This window comes from Hemitrygon akajei, chromosome 22 (genome assembly GCF_048418815.1).
Source record: "Hemitrygon akajei chromosome 22, sHemAka1.3, whole genome shotgun sequence".
NCBI lineage: Eukaryota > Metazoa > Chordata > Chondrichthyes > Myliobatiformes > Dasyatidae > Hemitrygon > Hemitrygon akajei.
The window spans coordinates 5,366,007-5,384,152 of NC_133145.1; positions in this window are offsets into that span (position 1 = coordinate 5,366,007).

Consider the following 18,146-nt stretch of genomic DNA (forward strand, 5'->3'; position numbering starts at 1 on the left):
AATCCACGCACAGAGTTTCGAGCCAGTTTACTATGAGTTGGACAATCCACACACAGAGTTTCGAGGCAGTTTACTCTGAGTTGGAGAATCCACACTCAGAGCTTCCAGCCAGTTTACTCTGAGTTGGACGATCCAGACACAGAGATTCCAGCCAGTTTACTATGAGTTGGACAATCCACACACAGAGCTTCGAGCCAGTTTACTATGAGTTGGACAATCCACACACAGAGCTTCGAGCCAGTTTACTGTGATTAGGACAATCCACATACAGAGCTTCGAGCCAGTTTACTCTGAGTTGGACAATCCACACACAGAGCTTCCAGCCAGGTTACTCTGAGTTGGACAATCCACAAACAGAGCTTCCAGTCAGTTTACTCTGAGTTGGACAATCCACACACAGCGCTTCGAGCCAGTTTACTCTGAGTTGCACAATCCACACACAGAGCTTCGAGACAGTTTACTCTGAGTTGGACAATCCACACACAGAGCTTCGAGCCAGTTTACTCTGAGTTGGACAATGCACACACAGTGTTTCGAGCAAGTTTACTCTGAGTTGGACAATCCACACACAGAGCTTCCAGCCAGTTTACTCTGAGTTGGACAATCCACATACAGAGTTTCAAGCCAGTTTACTCTGAGTTGGACAATCCACACACAGAGCTTAGAGCCAGTTTCTCTGAGTTGGACAATCCACACACAGAGCTTTGAGACAGTTTCTCTGAGTTGGACAATCCACACACAGAGCTTCGAGCCAGTTTACCTGAGTTGAACAATCCACACATAATGCTTCGAGCCAGTTTACTCTGATTTGGACAATACACACAGAGAGCTTCGAGGCTGTTTACTCTGTGTTGGTCAATCCACATACAGAGCTTCGAACCAGTTTACTCTGAGTTGGACAATCCACACACAGAGCTTCGAGCCAGTTTACTGTGAGTGGGACAATCCACATACAGAGCTTCGAGCCAGTTTACTCTGAGTTGGACAATCCACACACAGAGCTTCCAGCCAGGTTACTCTGAGTTGGACAATCCACAAACAGAGCTTCCAGTCAGTTTACTCTGAGTTGGACAATCCACACACAGCGCTTCGAGCCAGTTTACTCTGAGTTGCACAATCCACACACAGAGCTTCGAGACAGTTTACTCTGAATTGGACAATCCACACACAGAGCTTCGAGCCAGTTTACTCTGAGTTGGACAATGCACACACATTGTTTCGAGCAAGTTTACTCTGAGTTGGACAATCCACACAGAGAGCTTCCAGCCAGTTTACTCTGAGTTGGACAATCCACATACAGAGCTTCAAGCCAGTTTACTCTGTGTTGGTCAATCCACATACAGAGCTTCGAACCAGTTTACTCTAACTTGGACAATCCACACACAGAGCTTCGAGACTATTTACTCTGAGTTGGACAATCCACAAACAGAGCTTCTAGCCAGTTTACTCTGAGTTGGACAATCCACATACAGAGCTTCGAGCCAGTTTACTCTAACTTGGAGAATCCACACACAGCGCTTCGAGACTATTTACTCTGAATTGGACAATCCACAAACAGAGTTTCGAGCCAGTTTCTCTGAGTTGGAAAATCCACACACAGAGATTCCAGCCAGTTTACTCTGAGTTGGAGAATCCACACACAGAGCTTCGAGCCAGTTTACTATGAGTTGGACAATCCACACACAGAGCTTCGAGCCAGTTTACTGTGAGTGGGACAATCCACATACAGAGGTTCGAGCCAGTTTACTCTGAGTTGGACAATCCACACACAGAGCTTCCAGCCAGGTTATTCTGAGTTGGACAATCCACAAACAGAGCTTCCAGTCAGTTTACTCTGAGTTGGACAATCCACACACAGCGCTTCGAGCCAGTTTACTCTGAGTTGCACAATCCACACACAGAGCTTCGAGACAGTTTACTCTGAATTGGACAATCCACACACAGAGCTTCGAGCCAGTTTACTCTGAATTGGACAATGCACACACATTGTTTCGAGCAAGTTTACTCTGAGTTGGACAATCCACACACAGAGCTTCCAGCCAGTTTACTCTGAGTTGGACAATCCACATACAGAGCTTCAAGCCAGTTTACTCTGAGTTGGACAATCCACACACAGAGCTTAGAGCCAGTTTCTCTGAGTTGGACAATCCACACACAGAGCTTTGAGACAGTTTCTCTGAGTTGGACAATCCACACATAGAGCTTCGAGCCAGTTTCTCTGAGTTGGACAATCCACACACAGAGCTTTGAGACAGTTTACTCTGAGTTGGACAATCCACGCACAGAGCTTTGAGACAGTTTACTCTGAGTTGGATAATCCACTCACAGAGCTTTGAGACAGTTTACTCTGAGTTGGACAATCAACACACAGAGCTTTGAGACAGTTTACTCTGAGTTGGACAATCCACACACAGAGCTTCCAGCCAGTTTACTCTGAGTTGGAGAATCCACACACAGAGCTTAGAGCCAATTTCTCTGAGTTGGACGATCCACACACAGAGCTTCGAGCCAGTTTACTCTGAGTTGGACAATCCACACACAGAGTGTCGAGCTAGTTTACTATGAGTTGGACAATCCACACACAGAGCTTCGAGGCAGTTTACTCTGAGTTGGAGAATCCACACTCAGAGCTTCCAGCCAGTTTACTCTGAGTTGGACAATCCACACACAGAGATTTCAGCCAGTTTAGTATGAGTTGGACAATCCACACACAGAACTTCCAGCCAGTTAACTGAGAAGAACAATCCACAGACAGAGCTTCGAGCCAGTTTACTATGAGTTGGACAATCCACACACAGTGCTTCGAGCCAGTTTACCGTGAGTGGGACAATCCACATACAGAGCTTCGAGCCAGTTTACTCTGAGTTGGACAATCCACACACAGAGCTTCCAGCCAGGTTACTCTGAGTTGGACAATCCACACACAGAGCTTCCAGTCAGTTTACTCTGGAGTTGGACAATCCACACACAGAGCATTGAGACAGTTTACTCTGAGTTGGACAATCCACGCACAGAGCTTTGAGACAGTTTACTCTGAGTTGGACAATCCACTCACAGAGCTTTGAGACAGTTTACTCTGAGTTGGACTATCAACACACAGAGCTTTGAGACAGTTTACTCTGAGTTGGACAATCCACACACAGAGTTTCCAGCCAGTTTACTCTGAGTTGGACAATCCACACACAGAGCTTTGAGACAGTTTACTCTGAGTTGGACAATCCACACACAGAGCTTCGAGCCAGTTTCTCTGAGTTGGACAATCCACACACAGAGATTCAAGCCAGTTTACTATGAGGTGGACAATCCACACACAGAGTTTCGAGGCAGTTTACTCTGAGTTGGACAATCCACACACAGAGCTTCCAGCCAGTTTACTCTGAGTTGGACAATCAACACACAGAGCTTCCAGCCAGTTTACTCTGAGTTGGACAATCAACACACAGAGCTTCCAGCCAGTTTACTCTGAGTTGGACAATCCACACACAGAGCTTCGAGCCAGTTTACTCTGAGTTGGATAATCCACACACAGAGCTTCCAGCCAGTTTACTCTGAGTTGGACAATCCACACACAGAGCTTCCAGCCAGTTTACTCTGAATTGGACAATCCACACACAGAACTTCCAGCAAGTTAACTCTGAGTTGGACAATCCACACACAGAGCTTCGAGACGATTTACTCTGAGTTGGACAATCCACACACAGAGCTTTGAGATAGTTTACTCTGAGTTGGACAATCCACACACAGAGCTATGAGCCAGTTTACTCTCAGTTGGACAATCCACACACAGAGCTTCGAGCCAGTTTACTCTGAGTTGGACAAACCACACACAGAGATTCGAGCCAGTTTACTCTGAGTTGGATAATCCACACACGGAGCTTCGAGACAGTTTACTCTGAGTTGGACAATCCACACACAGAGCTTTGAGGCAGTTTACTCTGAGTTGGACAATCCACATACAGAGCTTCGAGCCAGTTTACTCTAACTTGGACAATCCACACACAGCGCTTCGAGACTATTTACTCTGAGTTGGACAATCCACACAAAGAGCTTCGAGACGATTTACAGAAACTTGGACAATCCACACACAGAGCTTCCAGCCAGTTTACTCTCCGTTGGACAATCCGCACACAGAGCTTTGAGCCAGTTTACTGTGAGTGGGACAATCCACATACAGAGCTTCGAGCCAGTTTACTCTGAGTTGGACAATCCACACACAGAGCTTCCAGTCAGTTTACTCTGGAGTTGGACAATCCACACACAGCGCTTCGAGCCAGTTTACTCTGAGTTGCACAATCCACACACAGAGCTTCGAGACAGTTTACTCTGAGTTGGACAATCCACACACAGAGCTTCGAGCCAGTTTACTCTGAGTTGGACAATGCACACACAGTGTTTCGAGCAAGTTTACTCTGAGTTGGACAATCTACACACAGAGCTTCCAGCCAGTTTACTCTGAGTTGGACAATCCACATACAGAGCTTCAAGCCAGTTTACTCTGAGTTGGACAATCCACACACAGAGCTTAGAGCCAGTTTCTCTGAGTTGGACAATCCACACACAGAGCTTTGAGACAGTTTCTCTGAGTTGGACAATCCACACATAGAGCTTCGAGCTAGTTTACTATGAGTTGGACAATCCACACACAGAGCTTCGAGGCAGTTTACTCTGAGTTGGAGAATCCACACTCAGAGCTTCCAGCCAGTTTACTCTGAGTTGGACAATCCACACACAGAGATTTCAGCCAGTTTAGTATGAGTTGGACAATCCACACACAGAACTTCCAGCCAGTTAACTGAGAAGAACAATCCACAGACAGAGCTTCGAGCCAGTTTACTATGAGTTGGACAATCCACACACAGTGCTTCGAGCCAGTTTACCGTGAGTGGGACAATCCACATACAGAGCTTCGAGCCAGTTTACTCTGAGTTGGACAATCCACACACAGAGCTTCCAGCCAGGTTACTCTGAGTTGGACAATCCACACACAGAGCTTCCAGTCAGTTTACTCTGGAGTTGGACAATCCACACACAGAGCATTGAGACAGTTTACTCTGAGTTGGACAATCCACGCACAGAGCTTTGAGACAGTTTACTCTGAGTTGGACAATCCACTCACAGAGCTTTGAGACAGTTTACTCTGAGTTGGACTATCAACACACAGAGCTTTGAGACAGTTTACTCTGAGTTGGACAATCCACACACAGAGTTTCCAGCCAGTTTACTCTGAGTTGGACAATCCACACACAGAGCTTTGAGACAGTTTACTCTGAGTTGGACAATCCACACACAGAGCTTCGAGCCAGTTTCTCTGAGTTGGACAATCCACACACAGAGATTCAAGCCAGTTTACTATGAGGTGGACAATCCACACACAGAGTTTCGAGGCAGTTTACTCTGAGTTGAACAATCCACACACAGAGCTTCGAGCCAGTTTCCTCTGAGTTGGACAATCCACACACATAGCTTAGAGAAAGTTTCTCTGAGTTGGAGAATCCACACACAGAGCTTCGAGCCAGTTTACTCTGAGTTGAACAATCCACAAACAGAGTTTCGAGCCAGTTTCTCTGAGTTGGAAAATCCACACACAGAGCTTCCAGCCAGTTTACTCAGAGTTGGAGAATCCACACACAGAGCTTAGAGCCAATTTCTCTGAGTTGGACGATCCACACACAGAGCTTCGAGCCAGTTTATACTGAGTTGGACAATCCACGCACAGAGTTTCGAGCCAGTTTACTATGAGTTGGACAATCCACACACAGAGTTTCGAGGCAGTTTACTCTGAGTTGGAGAATCCACACTCAGAGCTTCCAGCCAGTTTACTCTGAGTTGGACGATCCAGACACAGAGATTCCAGCCAGTTTACTATGAGTTGGACAATCCACACACAGAGCTTCGAGCCAGTTTACTATGAGTTGGACAATCCACACACAGAGCTTCGAGCCAGTTTACTGTGATTAGGACAATCCACATACAGAGCTTCGAGCCAGTTTACTCTGAGTTGGACAATCCACACACAGAGCTTCCAGCCAGGTTACTCTGAGTTGGACAATCCACAAACAGAGCTTCCAGTCAGTTTACTCTGAGTTGGACAATCCACACACAGCGCTTCGAGCCAGTTTACTCTGAGTTGCACAATCCACACACAGAGCTTCGAGACAGTTTACTCTGAGTTGGACAATCCACACACAGAGCTTCGAGCCAGTTTACTCTGAGTTGGACAATGCACACACAGTGTTTCGAGCAAGTTTACTCTGAGTTGGACAATCCACACACAGAGCTTCCAGCCAGTTTACTCTGAGTTGGACAATCCACATACAGAGTTTCAAGCCAGTTTACTCTGAGTTGGACAATCCACACACAGAGCTTAGAGCCAGTTTCTCTGAGTTGGACAATCCACACACAGAGCTTTGAGACAGTTTCTCTGAGTTGGACAATCCACACACAGAGCTTCGAGCCAGTTTACCTGAGTTGAACAATCCACACATAATGCTTCGAGCCAGTTTACTCTGATTTGGACAATACACACAGAGAGCTTCGAGGCTGTTTACTCTGTGTTGGTCAATCCACATACAGAGCTTCGAACCAGTTTACTCTAACTTGGACAATCCACACACAGAGCTTCGAGACTATTTACTCTGAGTTGGACAATCCACAAACAGAGCTTCTAGCCAGTTTACTCTGAGTTGGACAATCCACCTACAGAGCTTCGAGCCAGTTTACTCTAACTTGGAGAATCCACACACAGTGCTTCGAGACTATTTACTCTGAATTGGACAATCCACAAACAGAGTTTCGAGCCAGTTTCTCTGAGTTGGAAAATCCACACACAGAGATTCCAGCCAGTTTACTCTGAGTTGGAGAATCCACACACAGAGCTTCGAGCCAGTTTACTATGAGTTGGACAATCCACACACAGAGCTTCGAGCCAGTTTACTATGAGTTGGACAATCCACACACAGAGCTTCGAGCCAGTTTACTGTGAGTGGGACAATCCACATACAGAGCTTCGAGCCAGTTTACTCTGAGTTGGACAATCCACACACAGAGCTTCCAGCCAGGTTACTCTGAGTTGGACAATCCACAAACTGAGCTTCCAGTCAGTTTACTCTGAGTTGGACAATCCACACACAGCGCTTCGAGCCAGTTTACTCTGAGTTGCACAATCCACACACAGAGCTTCGAGACAGTTTACTCTGAATTGGACAATCCACACACAGAGCTTCGAGCCAGTTTACTCTGAGTTGGACAATGCACACACATTGTTTCGAGCAAGTTTACTCTGAGTTGGACAATCCACACACAGAGCTTCCAGCCAGTTTACTCTGAGTTGGACAATCCACATACAGAGCTTCAAGCCAGTTTACTCTGTGTTGGTCAATCCACATACAGAGCTTCGAACCAGTTTACTCTAACTTGGACAATCCACACACAGAGCTTCGAGACTATTTACTCTGAGTTGGACAATCCACAAACAGAGCTTCTAGCCAGTTTACTCTGAGTTGGACAATCCACATACAGAGCTTCGAGCCAGTTTACTCTAACTTGGAGAATCCACACACAGCGCTTCGAGACTATTTACTCTGAATTGGACAATCCACAAACAGAGTTTCGAGCCAGTTTCTCTGAGTTGGAAAATCCACACACAGAGATTCCAGCCAGTTTACTCTGAGTTGGAGAATCCACACACAGAGCTTCGAGCCAGTTTAGTATGAGTTGGACAATCCACACACAGAGCTTCGAGCCAGTTTACTGTGAGTGGGACAATCCACATACAGAGCTTCGAGCCAGTTTACTCTGAGTTGGACAATCCACACACAGAGCTTCCAGCCAGGTTACTCTGAGTTGGACAATCCACAAACAGAGCTTCCAGTCAGTTTACTCTGAGTTGGACAATCCACACACAGCGCTTCGAGCCAGTATACTCTGAGTTGCACAATCCACACACAGAGCTTCGAGACAGTTTACTCTGAATTGGACAATCCACACACAGAGCTTCGAGCCAGTTTACTCTGAATTGGACAATGCACACACATTGTTTCGAGCAAGTTTACTCTGAGTTGGACAATCCACACACAGAGCTTCCAGCCAGTTTACTCTGAGTTGGACAATCCACATACAGAGCTTCAAGCCAGTTTACTCTGAGTTGGACAATCCACACACAGAGCTTAGAGCCAGTTTCTCTGAGTTGGACAATCCACACACAGAGCTTTGAGACAGTTTCTCTGAGTTGGACAATCCTCACACAGAGCTTCGAGCCAGTTTATCTGAGTTGGACAATCCACACATAGTGCTTCGAGCCAGTTTACTCTGATTTGGACAATACACACAGAGAGCTTCGAGGCAGTTTACTCTGTGTTGGTCAATCCACATACAGAGCTTCGAGCCAGTTTACTCTAACTTGTAGAATCCACACACAGCGCTTCGAGACTATTTACTCTGAGTTGGACAATCCACACACAGAGCTTCGAGGCAGTTTACTCTGAGTTGGACAATCCACACACAGAGCTTCGAGACGATTTACAATAACTTGGACAATCCACACACAGAGCTTCGAGCCAGTTTACAGTGAGTCGGACCATCCACACACAGAGCTTCCAGCCAGTTTACTCTGAGTTGGACAATCCACACACAGAGCTTCGAGCACTTTACTGTGAGTGGGACAATCCACACACAGAGCTTCTAGCCAGTTCACTCTGAGTTGGAGAATCCACACACAGAGCTTCGAGACAGTTTCCTGTGAGTGGGACAATCCACATTCAGAGCTTCGAGACAGTTTACTCTATGTTGGACAATCCACATACAGAGCTTCAAGCCAGTTTACTCTGAGTTGGACAATCCACACACAGAGCTTCGAGGCAGTTTACTCTGTGTTGGACAATCCACATACAGAGCTTCGAGCCAGTTTACTCTGAGTTGGACAATTCACACATAGTGCTTCGAGCCCGTTTACTCTGATTTGGAGAATACACACAGAGAGCTTCGAGGCAGTTTACTCTCTGTTGGACAATCCACATACAGAGCTTCGAGACTATTTACTCTGAGGTGGACAATCCACACACAGAGCTTCTAGCCAGTTTACTCTGAGTTGGACAATCCACATACAGAACTTCAAACTGGTTTACTCTAACTTGGAGAATCCACACACAGCGCTTCGAGACTATTTACTCTGAGTTGGAGAATCCACACACAGAGCTTTGAGGCAGTTTACTCTGAGTTGGACAATCCACATACAGAGCTTCGAGCCAGTTTACTCTAACTTGGACAATCCACACACAGCGCTTCGAGACTATTTACTCTGAGTTGGACAATCCACACACAGAGCTTCGAGACGATTTACAAAAACTTGGACAATCCACACACAGAGCTTCCAGCCAGTTTACTCTCCGTTGGACAATCCGCACACAGAGCTTTGAGCCAGTTTACTGTGAGTGGGACAATCCACATACAGAGCTTCGAGCCAGTTTACTCTGAGTTGGACAATCCACACACAGAGCTTCCAGCCAGTTTACTCTGAGTTGGACAATCCACACACAGAGCTTCCAGGCAGTTTACTCTGATTTGGACAATCCATACACAGCTCTTCCATCCAGTTTACTCTGAGTTGGACAATCCACACACAGAGTTTCCAGCCAGTTTACTCTGAGTTGGACAATCCACACACAGAGCTTCAGTCCAGTTTACTATGAGTTGGACAATCCACCCACAGAGCTTCGAGCCAGTTCACTGTGAGTTGGACAATCCACACACAGAGCTTCGAGCCAGTTTACTCTGAGTTGGACAATCCACACACAGAGCTTCGAGACAGTTTACTCTGAGTTGGACAATCCACACACAGAGCTTCGAGCCAGTTTCTCTGATTTGGACAATCCACACATAGTGCTTCCAGCCAGTTTACTCTGATTTGGACAATCCACACAGAGAGCTTCGAGCCAGTTTACTCTGAGTTGGACAATCCACACACAGTGCTTCGAGCCAGTTTACTCTAACTTGGAAAATCCACACAAAGATCTTCGAGCCACTTTGCTATGATTTAGAGAATCCACACACAGTGTTTCGAGCAAGTTTACTCTGAGTTGGACAATCTACACACAGAGCTTCCAGCCAGTTTACTCTGAGTTGGACAATCCACATACATAGCTTCAAGCCAGTTTACTCTGTGCTGGACAATCCACACACAGAGCTTAGAGCCAGTTTCTCTGAGTTGGACAATCCACACACAGAGCTTTGAGACAGTTTCTCTGAGTTGGACAATCCACACATAGAACTTCGAGCCAGTTTCTCTGAGTTGGACAATCCACAGACAGAGCTTTGAGACAGTTTACTCTGAGTTGGACAATCCACGCACAGAGCTTTGAGACAGTTTACTCTGAGTTGGATAATCCACTCACAGAGCGTTGAGACAGTTTACTCTGAGTTGGACAATCAACACACAGAGCTTTGAGACAGTTTACTCTGAGTTGGACAATCCACACACAGAGCTTCCAGCCAGTTTACTCTGAGTTGGACAATCCACACACAGAGCTTTGAGACAGTTTAATCTCAGTTGGACAATCCAAACACAGAGCTTCGAGCCACTTTACTCTGAGTTGGACAATCCACACACAGAGCTTTGAGACAGTTTACTCTGAGTTGGACAATCCACACACAGAGCTTCGAGCCAGTTTCTCTGAGTTGGACAATCCACACACAGAGATTCAAGCCAGTTTACTATGAGGTGGACAATCCACACACAGAGTTTCGAGGCAGTTTACTCTGAGTTGAACAATCCACACACAGAGCTTCTAGCCAGTTTCCTCTGAGTTGGACAATCCACACACATAGCTTAGAGAAAGTTTCTCTGAGTTGGAGAATCCACACACAGAGCTTCGAGCCAGTTTACTCTGAGTTGAACAATCCACAAACAGAGTTTCGAGCCAGTTTCTCTGAGTTGGAAAATCCACACACAGAGCTTCCAGCCAGTTTACTCAGAGTTGGAGAATCCACACACAGAGCTTAGAGCCAATTTCTCTGCGTTGTACGATCCACACACAGAGCTTCGAGCCAGTTTACACTGAGTTGGACAATCCACGCACAGAGCTTCGAGCCAGTTTACTATGAGTTGGACAATCCACACACAGAGTTTCGAGGCAGTTTACTATGAGTTGGACAATCCACACTCAGAGCTTCCAGCCAGTTTACTCTGAGTTGGACGATCCAGACACAAAGATTCCAGCCAGTTTACTATGAGTTGGACAATCCACACACAGAGCTTCGAGCCAGTTTACTATGAGTTGGACAATCCACACACAGAGCTTCGAGCCAGTTTACTGTGATTGGGACAATCCACATACAGAGCTTCGAGCCAGTTTACTCTGAGTTGGACAATCCACACACAGAGCTTCCAGCCAGGTTACTCTGAGTTGGACAATCCACAAACAGAGCTTCCTGTCAGTTTACTCTGAGTTGGACAATCCACACACAGCGCTTCGAGCCAGTGTACTCTGAGTTGCACAATCCACACACAGAGCTTCGAGACAGTTTACTCTGAGTTGGACAATCCACACACAGAGCATTGAGACAGTTTACTCTGAGTTGGACAATCCACGCACAGAGCTTTGAGACAGTTTACTCTGAGTTGGACAATCCACTCACAGAGCTTTGAGACAGTTTACTCTGAGTTGGACTATCAACACACAGAGCTTTGAGACAGTTTACTCTGAGTTGGACAATCCACACACAGAGTTTCCAGCCAGTTTACTCTGAGTTGGACAATCCACACACAGAGCTTTGAGACAGTTTACTCTGAGTTGGACAATCCACACACAGAGCTTCGAGCCAGTTTCTCTGAGTTGGACAATCCACACACAGAGATTCAAGCCAGTTTACTATGAGGTGGACAATCCACACACAGAGTTTCGAGGCAGTTTACTCTGAGTTGGACAATCCACACACAGAGCTTCCAGCCAGTTTACTCTGAGTTGGACAATCAACACACAGAGCTTCCAGCCAGTTTACTCTGAGTTGGACAATCAACACACAGAGCTTCCAGCCAGTTTACTCTGAGTTGGACAATCCACACACAGAGCTTCGAGCCAGTTTACTCTGAGTTGGATAATCCACACACAGAGCTTCCAGCCAGTTTACTCTGAGTTGGACAATCCACACACAGAGCTTCCAGCCAGTTTACTCTGAATTGGACAATCCACACACAGAACTTCCAGCAAGTTAACTCTGAGTTGGACAATCCACACACAGAGCTTCGAGACGATTTACTCTGAGTTGGACAATCCACACACAGAGCTTTGAGATAGTTTACTCTGAGTTGGACAATCCACACACTGAGCTATGAGCCAGTTTACTCTCAGTTGGACAATCCACACACAGAGCTTCGAGCCAGTTTACTCTGAGTTGGACAAACCACACACAGAGATTCGAGCCAGTTTACTCTGAGTTGGATAATCCACACACGGAGCTTCGAGACAGTTTACTCTGAGTTGGACAATCCACACACAGAGCTTTGAGGCAGTTTACTCTGAGTTGGACAATCCACATACAGAGCTTCGAGCCAGTTTACTCTAACTTGGACAATCCACACACAGCGCTTCGAGACTATTTACTCTGAGTTGGACAATCCACACAAAGAGCTTCGAGACGATTTACAGAAACTTGGACAATCCACACACAGAGCTTCCAGCCAGTTTACTCTCCGTTGGACAATCCGCACACAGAGCTTTGAGCCAGTTTACTGTGAGTGGGACAATCCACATACAGAGCTTCGAGCCAGTTTACTCTGAGTTGGACAATCCACACACAGATCTTCCAGCCAGTTAACTGAGAAGAACAATCCACACACAGAGCTTCCAGCCAGGTTACTCTGAGTTGGACAATCCACACACAGAGCTTCCAGTCAGTTTACTCTGGAGTTGGACAATCCACACACAGCGCTTCGAGCCAGTTTACTCTGAGTTGCACAATCCACACACAGAGCTTCGAGACAGTTTACTCTGAGTTGGACAATCCACACACAGAGCTTCGAGCCAGTTTACTCTGAGTTGGACAATCCACACACAGAGCTTCGAGGCAGTTTACTCTGAGTTGGAGAATCCACACTCAGAGCTTCCAGCCAGTTTACTCTGAGTTGGACAATCCACACACAGAGATTTCAGCCAGTTTAGTATGAGTTGGACAATCCACACACAGAACTTCCAGCCAGTTAACTGAGAAGAACAATCCACAGACAGAGCTTCGAGCCAGTTTACTATGAGTTGGACAATCCACACACAGTGCTTCGAGCCAGTTTACCGTGAGTGGGACAATCCACATACAGAGCTTCGAGCCAGTTTACTCTGAGTTGGACAATCCACACACAGAGCTTCCAGCCAGGTTACTCTGAGTTGGACAATCCACACACAGAGCTTCCAGTCAGTTTACTCTGGAGTTGGACAATCCACACACAGAGCATTGAGACAGTTTACTCTGAGTTGGACAATCCACGCACAGAGCTTTGAGACAGTTTACTCTGAGTTGGACAATCCACTCACAGAGCTTTGAGACAGTTTACTCTGAGTTGGACTATCAACACACAGAGCTTTGAGACAGTTTACTCTGAGTTGGACAATCCACACACAGAGTTTCCAGCCAGTTTACTCTGAGTTGGACAATCCACACACAGAGCTTTGAGACAGTTTACTCTGAGTTGGACAATCCACACACAGAGCTTCGAGCCAGTTTCTCTGAGTTGGACAATCCACACACAGAGATTCAAGCCAGTTTACTATGAGGTGGACAATCCACACACAGAGTTTCGAGGCAGTTTACTCTGAGTTGAACAATCCACACACAGAGCTTCGAGCCAGTTTCCTCTGAGTTGGACAATCCACACACATAGCTTAGAGAAAGTTTCTCTGAGTTGGAGAATCCACACACAGAGCTTCGAGCCAGTTTACTCTGAGTTGAACAATCCACAAACAGAGTTTCGAGCCAGTTTCTCTGAGTTGGAAAATCCACACACAGAGCTTCCAGCCAGTTTACTCAGAGTTGGAGAATCCACACACAGAGCTTAGAGCCAATTTCTCTGAGTTGGACGATCCACACACAGAGCTTCGAGCCAGTTTATACTGAGTTGGACAATCCACGCACAGAGTTTCGAGCCAGTTTACTATGAGTTGGACAATCCACACACAGAGTTTCGAGGCAGTTTACTCTGAGTTGGAGAATCCACACTCAGAGCTTCCAGCCAGTTTACTCTGAGTTGGACGATCCAGACACAGAGATTCCAGCCAGTTTACTATGAGTTGGACAATCCACACACAGAGCTTCGAGCCAGTTTACTATGAGTTGGACAATCCACACACAGAGCTTCGAGCCAGTTTACTGTGATTAGGACAATCCACATACAGAGCTTCGAGCCAGTTTACTCTGAGTTGGACAATCCACACACAGAGCTTCCAGCCAGGTTACTCTGAGTTGGACAATCCACAAACAGAGCTTCCAGTCAGTTTACTCTGAGTTGGACAATCCACACACAGCGCTTCGAGCCAGTTTACTCTGAGTTGCACAATCCACACACAGAGCTTCGAGACAGTTTACTCTGAGTTGGACAATCCACACACAGAGCTTCGAGCCAGTTTACTCTGAGTTGGACAATGCACACACAGTGTTTCGAGCAAGTTTACTCTGAGTTGGACAATCCACACACAGAGCTTCCAGCCAGTTTACTCTGAGTTGGACAATCCACATACAGAGTTTCAAGCCAGTTTACTCTGAGTTGGACAATCCACACACAGAGCTTAGAGCCAGTTTCTCTGAGTTGGACAATCCACACACAGAGCTTTGAGACAGTTTCTCTGAGTTGGACAATCCACACACAGAGCTTCGAGCCAGTTTACCTGAGTTGAACAATCCACACATAATGCTTCGAGCCAGTTTACTCTGATTTGGACAATACACACAGAGAGCTTCGAGGCTGTTTACTCTGTGTTGGTCAATCCACATACAGAGCTTCGAACCAGTTTACTCTAACTTGGACAATCCACACACAGAGCTTCGAGACTATTTACTCTGAGTTGGACAATCCACAAACAGAGCTTCTAGCCAGTTTACTCTGAGTTGGACAATCCACCTACAGAGCTTCGAGCCAGTTTACTCTAACTTGGAGAATCCACACACAGTGCTTCGAGACTATTTACTCTGAATTGGACAATCCACAAACAGAGTTTCGAGCCAGTTTCTCTGAGTTGGAAAATCCACACACAGAGATTCCAGCCAGTTTACTCTGAGTTGGAGAATCCACACACAGAGCTTCGAGCCAGTTTACTATGAGTTGGACAATCCACACACAGAGCTTCGAGCCAGTTTACTATGAGTTGGACAATCCACACACAGAGCTTCGAGCCAGTTTACTGTGAGTGGGACAATCCACATACAGAGCTTCGAGCCAGTTTACTCTGAGTTGGACAATCCACACACAGAGCTTCCAGCCAGGTTACTCTGAGTTGGACAATCCACAAACAGAGCTTCCAGTCAGTTTACTCTGAGTTGGACAATCCACACACAGCGCTTCGAGCCAGTTTACTCTGAGTTGCACAATCCACACACAGAGCTTCGAGACAGTTTACTCTGAATTGGACAATCCACACACAGAGCTTCGAGCCAGTTTACTCTGAGTTGGACAATGCACACACATTGTTTCGAGCAAGTTTACTCTGAGTTGGACAATCCACACACAGAGCTTCCAGCCAGTTTACTCTGAGTTGGACAATCCACATACAGAGCTTCAAGCCAGTTTACTCTGTGTTGGTCAATCCACATACAGAGCTTCGAACCAGTTTACTCTAACTTGGACAATCCACACACAGAGCTTCGAGACTATTTACTCTGAGTTGGACAATCCACAAACAGAGCTTCTAGCCAGTTTACTCTGAGTTGGACAATCCACATACAGAGCTTCGAGCCAGTTTACTCTAACTTGGAGAATCCACACACAGCGCTTCGAGACTATTTACTCTGAATTGGACAATCCACAAACAGAGTTTCGAGCCAGTTTCTCTGAGTTGGAAAATCCACACACAGAGATTCCAGCCAGTTTACTCTGAGTTGGAGAATCCACACACAGAGCTTCGAGCCAGTTTACTATGAGTTGGACAATCCACACACAGAGCTTCGAGCCAGTTTACTGTGAGTGGGACAATCCACATACAGAGCTTCGAGCCAGTTTACTCTGAGTTGGACAATCCACACACAGAGCTTCCAGCCAGGTTACTCTGAGTTGGACAATCCACAAACAGAGCTTCCAGTCAGTTTACTCTGAGTTGGACAATCCACACACAGCGCTTCGAGCCAGTTTACTCTGATTTGCACAATCCACACACAGAGCTTCGAGACAGTTTACTCTGAATTGGACAATCCAAACACAGAGCTTCGAGCCAGTTTACTCTGAATTGGACAATGCACACACATTGTTTCGAGCAAGTTTACTCTGAGTTGGACAATCCACACACAGAGCTTCCAGCCAGTTTACTCTGAGTTGGACAATCCACATACAGAGCTTCAAGCCAGTTTACTCTGAGTTGGACAATCCACACACAGAGCTTAGAGCCAGTTTCTCTGAGTTGGAGAATCCACACACAGAGCTTTGAGACAGTTTCTCTGAGTTGGACAATCCTCACACAGAGTTTCGAGCCAGTTTATCTGAGTTGGACAATCCACACATAGTGCTTCGAGCCAGTTTACTCTGATTTGGACAATACACACAGAGAGCTTCGAGGCAGTTTACTCTGTGTTGGTCAATCCACATACAGAGCTTCGAGCCAGTTTACTCTAACTTGTAGAATCCACACACAGCGCTTCGAGACTATTTACTCTGAGTTGGACAATCCACACACAGAGCTTCGAGGCAGTTTACTCTGAGTTGGACAATCCACACACAGAGCTTCGAGACGATTTACAGTAACTTGGACAATCCACACACAGAGCTTCGAGCCAGTTTACAGTGAGTCGGACCATCCACACACAGAGCTTCCAGCCAGTTTACTCTGAGTTGGACAATCCACACACAGAGCTTCGAGCACTTTACTGTGAGTGGGACAATCCACACACAGAGCTTCTAGCCAGTTCACTCTGAGTTGGAGAATCCACACACAGAGCTTCGAGACAGTTTCCTGTGAGTGGGACAATCCACATTCAGAGCTTCGAGACAGTTTACTCTATGTTGGACAATCCACATACAGAGCTTCGAGCCCGTTTACTCTGATTTGGACAATCCACACAGAGAGCTTCGAGCCAGTTTACTCTGAGTTGGACAATCCACACACAGTGCTTCGAGCCAGTTTACTCTAACTTGGAAAATCCACACAAAGATCTTCGAGCCACTTTGCTATGATTTAGAGAATCCACACACAGTGTTTCGAGCAAGTTTACTCTGAGTTGGACAATCTACACACAGAGCTTCCATCCAGTTTACTCTGAGTTGGACAATCCACATACATAGCTTCAAGCCAGTTTACTCTGTGCTGGACAATCCACACACAGAGCTTAGAGCCAGTTTCTCTGAGTTGGACAATCCACACACAGAGCTTTGAGACAGTTTCTCTGAGTTGGACAATCCACACATAGAGCTTCGAGCCAGTTTCTCTGAGTTGGACAATCCACAGACAGAGCTTTGAGACAGTTTACTCTGAGTTGGACAATCCACGCACAGAGCTTTGAGACAGTTTACTCTGAGTTGGATAATCCACTCACAGAGCTTTGAGACAGTTTACTCTGAGTTGGACAATCAACACACAGAGCTTTGAGACAGTTTACTCTGAGTTGGACAATCCACACACAGAGCTTCCAGCCAGTTTACTCTGAGTTGGACAATCCACACACAGAGCTTTGAGACAGTTTAATCTCAGTTGGACAATCCAAACACAGAGCTTCGAGCCACTTTACTCTGAGTTGGACAATCCACACACAGAGCTTTGAGACAGTTTACTCTGAGTTGGACAATCCACACACAGAGCTTCGAGCCAGTTTCTCTGAGTTGGACAATCCACACACAGAGATTCAAGCCAGTTTACTATGAGGTGGACAATCCACACACAGAGTTTCGAGGCAGTTTACTCTGAGTTGAACAATCCACACACAGAGCTTCTAGCCAGTTTCCTCTGAGTTGGACAATCCACACA